The following is a 13,021-nucleotide window of genomic DNA, read 5'->3' as shown; positions in this document are numbered from 1 at the left end:
CAGGAGGATCCTGAGATATACCAACTATGGACTGTGAACCAGGCAAATCAAAGTGATTGGCCACAGGAAACCCGGAAGAAATACCCCATAAAAGTGATTCAAACAGCCACGAGGACGCGACTCAGTGACTCTCTCTCTCCTTGAGTCTGCCCATGTGTCTGTCCACATGGACTGTACTCTTTTCCCTTCTAATAAATACTTTACTTGCTTCACTACTTTCCATCTTTGTGGGAATTCTTTTCTGCAAAACCAAAGGACCAGGGCCCTTGTCACTGACTAGCGGCTAGGATCTGGGGCTCTCACCACTGTGCCTTGGCCTCAGTCTCTGGCTGGGAATGCAAGCCCCACTCCAAGCCACTGGAGGACAAGACCACCCGAGATCTTACTTACCTGTTAAGCACCTAGAATATGGGCTTTACAGTCTGACAGTCCTGGGTTCTCCCATTTCTCTGTAAACCCAGCCATGATATTGAACTCTCCATGGCTCCTTTTTTTTTTTTTTTTAATGTATTGATTTATTTGGCTGTGCCGGGTCTTACCTGTGGCATGTAGGATCTAGTTCCCTGACCAGGGATTAAACTCAGGCCCATTGCCCTGGGAGCTCAGAGTCTTGGCCACTGGACCACCAGGAAAGTCCCCATGCCTCCATTTCTTTATACAATGGGCGTTTAAAAAGTGTGTATCTCTTACAGCCATCGTAAGACTCAAATGAGACAATGAGTGTAAAATACTTGGCATATTCGTAAGCGCTCAAATAAATGATAATTATTCTTGTGAGCTTTATTTATTTATTTACTTTTGGCTATGCTGCCAGATCTTAGTTTCTTGATCAGGGACTGAACCTGGGCTCCAGCAGCGAAAGCACAGAGTCCCAGCCACTGGACTGCCAGGGAATTCCCTCTTGTGAATTTTAGATCATTAAACCTTTGGGGATTTTAGAAGTTATTTAATCAACCCTTCCCCTGTACACCTAACTTTATGCTATAGGATCAAAATACTACGTGGTTTAGTATTTTAGAGGAGGTAGAAGCAGGCTTCCTGGAGGGGAGACACTGGAAGACTGAGAGACGTTAAAATGCGGAGAATTTTCACAAGAGAGATGGGCACTTTGAAGGTGAGTTTGAGGAGGCCTGTTCCTCTAGCCCAGCCCACTGGCCCTCCTTTTCTTCTCCCCATTTGCAGCCACTTAGTGTATTTTAATGGAGACTTTACATTTACATATGTAAACTCTGCCCTGTATCTGAGCGGTTCTTGGCAGGAAAGTCTCAGCCGCACGTGAATGATAAGCTCTGGTTCCTTCTTGTGTATTTTTCCCTTCTCAACAAACCTTTCTCCGGACTGTCAGGGGCTGAGCTTGCTGCATTTTATTCCTCAAGTGTCTAGCATGATGCGCAAAGGAGTCTTATGTAAGTGTTTTTGGTTTTCTTTTTTTAACTTTTTCTTAATACTAACAAGAGCTGTTGAATGAAAGAATGACCATTGAAATAGTAACAAGAGTTGTTGAAAGAAAGAATGCATGACTATTGAAATACTGACAAGAGCTGTTGAATGAAAGAATGAGTAACTGTATATTCTGAATAAATAATGAATACATTAACAAATAGTTACAGGGTGGCCTTTAACAATAGGCTTGCAAAATAAAATTACATTTATTTTCCTGGGGAAAATCAGGTGTAGATGAAAGCTAAAAGAATTGCACTCATTTATTCACATTTCTTTTCAGTTTTAGGAATAATATTTTACTCATATCACTGTTTAATCAACAGAGCTAGAATGATTCAGTTTATATAGTTGGCTTCTTTCCTAATAGGTGCCTGGGAAACAATGTTTTTTTATTTTATTTTTTTCTGCTAGTATACAGACTAATAACGTTGTTAGTCCCGTGGCTTCCAACCTATGTCTAAAAGAAGATGATGAAAGATACACCATGCTAAGAAACACTTTTGGAAACTGGGTCTATGCTCTTTTCTCTCCCTGGGTGTAGAGCAAGGGGCTGGTGGTCTGGCTCCAAGATCTGCTTATGGAGCTTAGGCACAAGTGATAAGGTCTCCCTGGGAGCTCCCACCCATCCTCTAATCTGTTTAAGATCTTGATCAAAGGTTTGTAAATTTCACCAGGATGAACCTTTTGAAGGTCCCAACCCCTCCTGCCCTTCCCATCCTTTGTAACTTTCTGTCTCTTACAAAATCCTTTTCACTTGGGTTAATGATCAGTTATTCAACAAATGTTTGTATCTAGAACCAGTCTTTGTCTCTTAAGAATTGACAGTCTTTGTGGGGAGATAAGTTAAAGACAATTAAACCATGTGAATCAGCAACTGTATTTCTGAGTATAACCCTAAAGAATTGAAAGCACAGACTTAAACAGGTATTTGTACACCCACATTCATAGCAGCATTACTCACAATAGGGCAAAGTGTATAAACAACCCAAGTGTCCACTGATGGATGAATGGATACACAAAATGTGGTACATATAGGGACTTTCCTGGTCGTCCGGTAGTTAAGAATCCACACTGCAATGCAGGGCGCGCCGGTTCCATCCCCGGCTGGGGAGCTAAATCCCATAAGCTGAGGAGTGACTAAGCCCGAGCTCTGCAACTAGAGGCTGTGTGCCACAAGGAAAGATGCCACGTGCCACAACTAAGACCCAAAGCAGCCAAAGAGATAAAAACCAATAAAATGTGGTATATAAATACAATGAAATACTATTTAACCTTAAAAGGGGAGGGCATTCTGATACATGGATGAATCTGGAAGGCATTATTCTTGGTGAAATGAGGTCCAAAGAAGAGGACACACAAGATTCCACTTATTTGAGGTACATAGAGTAGTCAGATTCATAGAGACAGAGTAGAATTGGTTGCTAGGGGTTGGGGGAGGGAGAACGGGGAACTGGTGCTTAACAGGCGAGCGGTTTCAGTTTGGGAAGATTGAAAATTTCCGGGGATGGATGGCGGTACTGGTGGCACAGATGTGTGACTGCATTAAGGCCACTGAACTGCACCCTTGAAGTGAAGTCGCTCAGTCATGTCTGACTCTCTGCTACCCCATGGACTGTAGCCCACCAGGCTCCTCCATCCATGGGATTTTCCAGGCAAGAATACTGGAGTGGGTTGCCATTTCCTTCTCCAGGAGGTCTTCCTGACCCAGGCATTGAACCAGGGTCTCCTACATTGTAAGCAGGCACTTTACGGTCTGAGCCACCTACTAGAAAATAGTACCCTTAAAAAATAGCTGTAATTGCTAAGAAGGGCTTCCCTGGTGGCTCAGTGGTAAAGAATCTGCTTGACAACACAGGAGACCTGGTTCGACCCCTGGGTTGGGAAGATCCCCTGGAGAAGATGGCTACCCACTCTAGTATTCTTGCCTGGAGAATTCCATGGCAGGCTATAGTCCATAGGGTCCCAAAGAGTTGGACATGAAACTGTACTGAAAGCAACAAAACTGACGAGATTGCAAAGAGGCCACGTGCTTAAGTCTAAGCAACTCCATCTGCTCATCTACTGAGTCCACTGATAACTGTATCTCTTCAGCTTCTTTTCCTTGGCTGGTCTGGAAGCTTTCCTTTCTCTTGGCCCTCAGTGTTGGCCTATGGGGACTGTTAGGGAGGTTAGCCTGGAAGGGTAGCTGGTTACTGCTCAGTGCTGTAGGAACCCTGCAGCCATTGTGTGGGTTGCTGAGGTCTGGACTTGGACAAAGTGCAAGGAGTCTAGGCATAGAAGCTGAGGCTTAAAGCCTTTACAGCTGTCATTTAGCACTGCAGGTATGAGACAATGGGAGCCTGGATCAGATAAGGGGTTGAAGAGATGGAGCTAAGTGTAGAGATTTGCGAGAGCTTAGTGGTCGCCAACAGGAAGAGCAGCATAAGGAGAAAGAGCACTCGAGGCAGACACCAGGTTTCTGGTTTGGGTGACGTGGTGGATGAGAAGGCTCCTGCTGAGAGGTGGTTACAGTGGGTCAAAAGTTTTAGGGGAAACAAAGACGTCTGTTTTCTGTTTTTGGACATGCTGAATTTAAGGGGCTTGCAAGATATCCAAGTAGCCAGTTATCCTAAAGGAAATAGTTTTAATTTTATACAAAGAAGACTCAGAAGAATCCATTAGAAGAGCAGATTGAGACTAAAAAAAAAAAAAAGGAGAAAAGTAATGTTCAGAAATCTTCCAAAGAGAATATAGGACCAGATGTGCAGCTTGAATACTTCTGGCTTCTTCCAGTACAAGTCTGATTTCTGATTTATGTTTATTTTCAGCAAGTAATCCACACTCAGTTTGCTTCTCTTGGTTCTCATTAACAAAATCACTGATTGGGATCCAGAACTAGTTCTGTGGTCTTGCTGATTGAAAGCCAAGCCATGATTTTCAGGCTTAAAAGGAAAGAATAAGACCCTTTAGTTTTCCCACATTATAAAATGCAACCCCCTAATTTTATCTCATTGTGAATGGTTTCTTTGTCCTAAGCTTGACTTGCCTTCAAAAGGATTTTCACTGGGGAGGTATTTCTATTATTTAATTTGCTTTGTTTTTAGATTATGCATACCTCCCATTTTATATCTATTATCACTGTGCCTGCAAACTTCAGACGTTACTTCTGGGAACAGTGATTGGCCTTGGCCTTTCCTGCCTGGCCCTGCTTTCTCAAGGTCCTTGCAAGCTTGAAGATTCAACCACATAAATCATCAAGCTCATACCTGAGACCTTCCCCCATCCGCCTAAACTTGGCTCAGTTTCTCTTCACATGTTAGGCCAGTTGTCCTTCATCTTTTGAGACCCCGTGCAGAGAACATTGAAGACAGAACATTTGGGTTTTGGATACTATCTCACTGCTAGTCAGTCTGTGTGACAAGAAATAATCTTGCTTTTGTGTACTAAGTTGCAATATACCAGGTACTTTTGTGTGTGTTTAGTGGCTCAGTTCAGTTCAGTTGCTCAGTCGTGTCCAACTCTTTGCGACCCCATGAATCGCAGCACACTAGGCCTCTCTGTCCATCACCAAATCCCGGAGTTCACTCAGACTCACGCCCATCGACTCGGTGGGTGATGCCATCCCGCCATCTCATCCTCTGTCGTCCCCTTCTCCTCCTGCCCCCAATCCCTCCCAGCATCAGAGTCTTTTCCAATGAGTCAACTCTTCGCATGAGGTGGCCAAAGTATTGGTGTTTCAGCTTTAGCATCATTCCTTCCAAATAACACCCAGGGCTGATGTCCTTTAGGATGGACTGGTTGGATCTCCTTGCAGTCCAAGGGACTCTCAAGAGTCTTCTCCAACACCACAAAAAAGCATCAATTCTTCGGCACTCAGCTTTCTTCACAGTCCAACTCTCACATCCATATATGACCACTGGAAAAACCATAGCCTTGATTAGACAGACTTTTGTTGGTAAAGTAATGTCTCTGCTTTTCAATATGCTTTCTAGGTTGGTCATAACTTTCCTTCCAAGGAGTAAGTGTCTTTTAATTTCATGGCTGCAGTCACCATCTGCAGTGATTTTGGAGCCCAAAAAGATAAAGTCTGACACTGTTTCCACCATTTCCCCATCTATTTCCCATGAAGTGATGGGACCAGATGCCATGATCTTCGTTTTCTGAATGTTGAGCTTTAAGCCAACTTTTTCACTCTCCTCTTTCACTTTCATCAAGAGGCTTTTTAGTTCCTCTTCACTCTCTGCCATAAGGGTGGTGTCATCTTCATATCGAGGTTATTGATATTTCTCCTGGCAATCCTGATTCCTGCTTGTGCTTCTTCCAGTCCAGCATTTCTCATGACGTACTCTGCATATAAGTTAAATAAGCAGGGTGACAATATACAGCCTTGACGTACTCCTTTTCCTATTTGGAACCAGTCTGTTGTTCCATGTCCAGTTCTAACTGTTACTTCCTGACCTGCATACAGATTTCTCAAGAGGCAGGTTAGGTGGTCTGCTATTCCCATCTCTTTCAGAATTTTCCACAGTTTATTGTGATCCACACAGTCAAAGGCTTTGGCATAGTCAATAAAGCAGAAATAGATGTTTTTCTTGAACTCTCTTACTTTTTTGATGATCCAGCAGATGTTGGCAATTTGATCTCTGGTTCCTCTGCCTTTTCTAAAACCAGCTTGAACATCAGGAAGTTCACAGTTCACATACTGCTGAAGCCTGGCTTGGAGAATTTTGAGCATTACTTTACTAGCGTGTGAGATGAGTGCAATTGTGCGGCAGTTTGAGCATTCTTTGGCATTGCCTTTCAATGGCTCAGTCCTGTCCAATTCTTTGCAACTCCATGGATTGTAGCCCGCCAGGCTCTTTGGTCCGTGGAATTTTCCAGGCAAGAATACTGGAGTGGGTTGCCATTTCCTACTCCTGACCCAGGGATCCTCCTGACCCTGGGACCAAAACCGTGCCTTTTGTGTCTCCGGCATTGGCAGGCAGATTCTTTACCACTAGTGCCACCTGGGAAGCCCAAGGTACTTTTACATTCATTATTGCATCATCACCTCCTGGACCTCAATTTCTTCATCTGTGAAATGGGGATAAACATATCTGCTTATCAGAACACTTGTAAAGATCATGACTGATGAGATACAGAGTTCACGGGAAGACACCAAACATGGTTTAAAAATATATACAATATTAAATTTACAGCTCATGTTTCTGAAACTCCTCAACAGGTGTTCTCCTGGTCTTCTTTCCATCAAAAGTAACTGGCAGCTCCTATTCCAATGTTCTTTTTAATATTAGCTATAGTAAACCTGCCATTCATCAAGTTCTTACCAAGGTAGATAATAATTGCATTAAGAATCCCTGTTTAGGGACTTTCCTGGTGGTCCAGTGGCTAAGACTCCTCGTTCCCAATGCAGGGGGCCCAGGTTCAGTCCCTGATCAGGGAGCTAGATCCCACATGCTGCACATCCAGCATGCCACAACTAAAGATTATACATACTGAAACTTAGACCTGGCACAGCCAAATAAATAAATATTAAATAATAGAATCCCCATTTAATTCTCAGTCTTGAAAGTAGGTGCAAATATGTCCATTTTGCAGATAAGGAAACAGAGGCTCAGCGAGGTGAAAATAGCCAACCCTGTTTCACACAGTGAACACTTTGCAAAGACAGGATTGTAAACCAGGTTGGATGTGAATCTGGACTTCTGCTCTTAATTGTTACCATTTACTGACTCACTCAGCTCTCCACTTTTCAAAGCAAACTCATCTTTCCTTCTTCTTCCTCTGCCTCCCTCTATCTCTTTCCTAAAAGTAAGTTTACTTCCAGGCCTTGAAAACACCTATTTTGAAACCACAAGTACATAAAAGAAATCTAGTTGGATGTTCTTCACTGACTTGGGGCCAGAGGGAGGTGAGGGGGTTAATGGACAAAGGGAAAGCACATTTGCCATGTCTGCCTCACCCTGTGGTCTTTATCCGGACAAGAGATGCCAGAGCAGTGGACCAGGTCTCGAGAAAAGAAGTGGATGCCCCTCTGCCTTTCAGCTGCCCACTCCCTGTACTCCTCCCTTTTGACTTTCAGGCTTTCTACCCCAAAATCTTGTATGACGTGGGGGCTGGCCAGAGGTGGGAGGGTTTGGGAGCCGAGCCGGAAAGGGGGATGGGGAGAGGAGGAAGATTAAGGAAAGAAAAGCAGCTGGAACTCATCTCCTAGGGACGGGCCAAGAAGGAGGCCCAGGCCCTGGGAAATCTGCTAGTCTCCTGTCTCCTGTTACACAACCCCCTCCCAGCCTCCTCTGCAGCCTGTGTGACACAGGACTTAGCCCACTGGTGGCAGCTCCCAATAGAAGGTGTGCCTGCTGTCCCTGCAGAGGTGGAGACCCCCCCCTCCCCCCCCCCGCCACCCCCGGGAGAGGAGACGTGCTTTCAGGCTGCAAGGAGCTCCTTGCCATAAACAGAGAGACGTCCTTCCAAGTGTCAACACTGCAAATCAGAAAATTAAACAAATCCCTGGGTGGGCAGAACTCCAGTCAGCAAGGCAGTGTGGTGAGCAAACATGTGGGTATTTAGGGATGGGAGGACAATAAAGGTACTGATCTTGATAGAAGGCAAAGTTTAAACCTTCAGTCTTTTCTGCAAGACTCTGGTCTCCAGAGGAGCCCAGCAGAGGGTAAAAGCTGGTGCGTAAGGGAAAGAACCATGGAAGGAGTTTGACGGAATGAATTTGGGGTGAGAAAAATCCTCTGGAGGATCTTAAAGTCATTCCAAGCTTGTTTAAAATTTAGAGAAAATTAGGTCATCCTGGAATCATCCTTGGTCTGTGCATGAGGTCAGGAGAAACTATTTCTGAAAATAGATTATGTCATGTCACTTCCCTGCTTGAAGCCACTGGAGTTCCATCAGAATAAAAGTAAATCCCAAAGTTCCTGCTGTGGCCTGCAGACTTCATGACAGGTTCCTGCTGATCTTTAACACCTCATTTCCCACCCAACCGGCTCCAACCCTGCTGGCCTTCCTAGGTTCTGAGAACTCCAAACTTAGGACCTTTGCATCGCTATTCCCTTTACCTAGAAGTGTCCCTGGCCTCTGCTTATGATAGCACTTTTTAAACTACAGGTCATGACCCATTAGTGGGCAGTGAAATTAATTTAGTAGGTCATAACCAGCTTAAAAAATATTGTAGAAAATGGAAAATTCTTAAAGAGATGGGAATACCAGACCACCTGACCCACCTCCTAAGAAACCTGTATGCAGGTCAAGAAGCAAGAGTTAGAACTGGACATGGAACAACAGACTGGTTCCAAATTGGGAAAGGAGTACATCAAGGCTGTATATTGTCACCCTGCTTATTTAACTTATATGCAGAGTACATCATGAGAAATGCCAGGCTGGAAGAAGCACAAGCTGAAATCAAGACTGCTGGGAGAAGCATCAATAACCTCGATATGCAGATGACACCACCCTTATGGCAGAAAGTGAAGAGCTAAAAAGCCTCTTGATGAAAGTGAAAGAGGAGAGTGAAAAAGTTGGCTTGAAACTCAACATTCAAAAATTAAGATCATGGCATCTGGTCCCATCACTTCATGGGAAATAGATGGGGAAACAACGGCAGCAGTGACAGACTTGATTTTCTTGGTCTCCAAAATCACTGCAGATGGTGACTGCAGCCATGAAATTAAAAGATGCTTGCTCCTTGAAATAAAAGCTATGACCAACCTAAAAGTGAAAGTGAAAGTCACTCTTTGCAACCCCATGGACTATACAGTCCACGGAATTCTCTAGGCCAGAATACTGGAGTGGGAAGCCTTTCTCTTCTCCAGGGGATCTTCCCAACCCAGGAATCAAATCAAGGTCTCCTGCACTGTAGGCCCCATGACCAACCTAGACAGCATATTAAAAAGCAGAGACATTACTCTGTCAACAAAGATCCATCTAGTGAAAGCTATGGTTTTTCCAGCAGTCATATATGGATGTGAAAGTTGGACCATAAAGAAGGGTGAATCCTGACGAATTGATTCTTTTGAACTGTGGTGTTAGAGAAGACTCTTGAGAGTCCCTTGGACTGCACAAGGGACCAAATTAGTCCATCCTAAAGGAAATCAATGCTGAATATTCATTGGAAGAATTGATGCTGAAGCTGAAGCTCCAATATTTTGGCCACCTGATTCGAAGAGCTGACTCCTTAGAAAAGACCCTGATGCTGGGAGAGATTGAAGGCAAGAGGAGAAGGGGATGACAAAGGATGAGATGGTTGTATGGCATCACTGACTCAATGGACATGAGTTTGAGCAAATTCTGGGAGATGGTGAGGGACAGGGAGGCCTAGTGTGCTGCAGTCCATGGGGTCACAAAGAATCAGACACAACTGAGTGACTGAACAACAACAAGAAATATGATAGAAAATATATAATAAGGACTTGTCTTATGAAATCTATGTGGATACATATATTCTGGATTATGATATGAAGTAAAATTCTTACTAATGAGTCTAAGTCCATAAACTTTGACAGTCATTAGCTCAGGAGTTGGTTGTACATAACTCAGACTTTTATTTTCCTAACAGGGGTAACTTTGATTTACAAGAAGCTTTCTTATCTCTTTGGAGAGGCACTACTATGAATATTTGATAGAAATAAATTGATCCTGGCCTCAAAAATGAATAATCAACTTTAAAAAATTTTCATGTATACTTGGAAATTGATTAGTGCCTTCATGTCTCCATGTTGCATGTCTCCATAGTATTAATAGGAAAATAGGACCTATGATTAAGTTCTATAGCAGGCTTTGCTGTTTAGCCAACCCAACAACCTCTCCCAGACTCCTGTCTGCTTGCCCTATGTTACTACAGAGGCTGGAAAAGCTAAGTATTTCACTCTCCAGACTCCCTTGCAGCTAAGGATGGCCACATGACAGAGACATGGTCAATAAGCTACAAACGAAAGCCTGCTCAAACGTTGTTGGAAAAGTCTTTTTTTTTTTTTCTTTGCTAATAAAAGAAGCTCTAGTTGGCATTATCTATATCTCTCCTTCCTGCTTTGAATGAAGATGTGATTCCTACAGCTGTTATGGATCTGCAGCCATATTTTGATGATGAGGAAAAGTCCTAGGGACTTCCCTCGTGATCGGGTGGCTAAGACTCCATGCTCCCAATGCATGGGGACCAGGTTCCAGCCCTAGTCAGGGAACTAAATCCCGTGCGTCACAACCAAGAGTTTGAATATGGCAACTAAAGATCCTGTGTGCTACAATGAAGAGCGAAGATCCCACATGCTGCAATCAAATAAATACATAGTTTTTTTTTTTTTTCTTAATAGAGAAAGTCCTGGAAAATCAGAGATGCTGGCTGTGATAATTGGGAGTTCTGCAAGCTTTTTTCATGTCACGTTTGTTGATATCCCAGTGGCTAAAGCCAAGCTCAGAGAAGTACACAAGACTGAGAATACCGGGAAACATGATTCATTGGAGCTGTTACTGTAACAAGCTACCATTCAGTTTCTCAAGACACTTGATTTCCGTCTGCTGGAAAATTGTTATAGCATATTCATTTTATTGGAACAAGACACTTCACTGTTATCTGCTTTTAAAAAAAATCATGGTAGTAAATATGTAAATGTGTGCTATCTAAAATGGACATAATAACGTTTTAGATGTGGCATCATGGTGCACGGCACAACCTGTACGACTATGCCTAGTGGGCCTGATAAATCTTACCAGCACACTTTGAATTGCACGTGAGGGTTAGGTTCAAGTTTTATGTGTCATCGGTGCTTCACATTTAATAGCATGCCTGACATTTTAGGAATATTTGTCTTCTGTCACTTTCTCCAAATTCCTTTTGCCTACTACAGAGCTGCCAGGGTTAACTTTTTAAGCAAAATAACAATAGCAACCAAAATATTTTGAGCTAATATATTTTCCAGTATTCCAGACATTGTGCTAAGTATCTCATTTAATACAGCTACTTTAGGATGCAAGCATCTTTATTATTCCCATTTTATAGGTGAGAAAGTTGAACTTTAGACATATTATGTGGTGGTGATGGTTTAGTTGCTAAGTTGTGTCCAACTCTTGTGACTCCATGGACTGTAGCCTGCCAGGCTCCTTTGTCCATGGGATTCTCCAAACAAGAATACTGGAGTGGGTTGCCATGTCCTCCTCCAGGGGTTCTTCCTGACCCAGGAATCAAACCTAGGTCTCCTGCGTTGCAGGCAGATTCCTATAATCAGGTATATTATTAATATGTGCATGAAGACCAAGGACTTACTGAGGATGTTAGGGAGTATATAAAACCCTGTGTTACAGTTTCTTGTCCTTTAGTCTCTAAGTCGTGTCTGACTCTCTGTGACTGCTAGGCTCCTGTGTCCATGGGATTTCCCAAGCAAGAATATCGGAATGGGTTGCCATTTCCTTCTCCAGACATATTATGTAGGCTGCCACAAATTTGCCAGCTAGTACAAGGCAGAGTAAAACTGAAACTCAGGTATGTTTGCCTCCAAAGTACATTGAGCATCCTCTGAATAGCGTTTCTTATAGTGAGCTCTCTGGACCACCTCCATCAAAATTATCTAAGGTTCTTGTTAAAAATGCAGAGTCCTGGGCCCCATCCTAGACCTACTAAAGCTTGAACTTTTTTTTTTTTGGTAACTAAAACAATTTTCATTGCAAGATAGTTGATTTACAATGATGTGTTAGTGTCAGGTGTACATACAGCAGAGTGATTCAGTTTTATATATATATTCTCTTTTAGATTCTTTTCCATTATAGGTTATTACAAGATATTGACTATAGTTTCCTGTGCTATAGGACTTCCCTGGTGGCTCAGATGGTAAAGCATCTGTCTACAATGCAGAAGACCCAGGTTCCATCCCTGGGTCGGGAAGATCCCCTGGAAGGAAATGGCAATCCACTCCAGTACTATTGCCTGGAAAATCCCATGGACAGAGGAGCCTGGTAGGCTACAGTCCATGGGGTCACAAAGAGTTGGACATGACTGAGCAACTTCACTTCACTTCCTGTGCTATACAAGAGGTCCTTGTTGATTATATTCTTCTCCAGCCACTAGGGAAGCCCTATTTTATATATAGTAGTGTGTACATATTAATCCCAAATTCCTAATTTATCCCTCCCCCCTGCCCCTTTAGTAATCATGTTTGTTTTCTATGTCTGAGTCTATTTCTATTTTGTAAATAAATTTATTTGTACCATTTTTTTTAGATTCATATGAGTGATATCATATGGTATTTATCTTTCTCGTCTGATTTACTTCACCTAGTATGATAATCTCCAGGTTCATCCATGTTGCTGCAAATGTATTATTCATTTCTTATAGCTGAGTAATGAGTTTGCGTGAACTCCGGAAGTTGGTGACGGACAGAGAGGCCTGGCATGCTATGATTCATGGGGTCGCAAAGAGTCAGACAAGGCTGAGCGACTGAACTGAACTGAATATTCATATATATATATATATATATACACATGCACATATATATCTTCTTTATCCATTTAACTGTAGATGGACATTTAAGTTGCTTTCATGTCTTGGGTATTGTAAATAGAGATGGTATGAATATTGGGCTGCATATGTCTTTTCAAATTATAG

This window comes from Ovis aries, chromosome 6, assembly GCF_016772045.2.
Source record: "Ovis aries strain OAR_USU_Benz2616 breed Rambouillet chromosome 6, ARS-UI_Ramb_v3.0, whole genome shotgun sequence".
NCBI classification, from domain to species: Eukaryota; Metazoa; Chordata; class Mammalia; order Artiodactyla; family Bovidae; genus Ovis; species Ovis aries.
The sequence above is the reverse complement of the archived record's forward strand: the minus strand, read 5'-3'. Positions refer to the sequence as shown.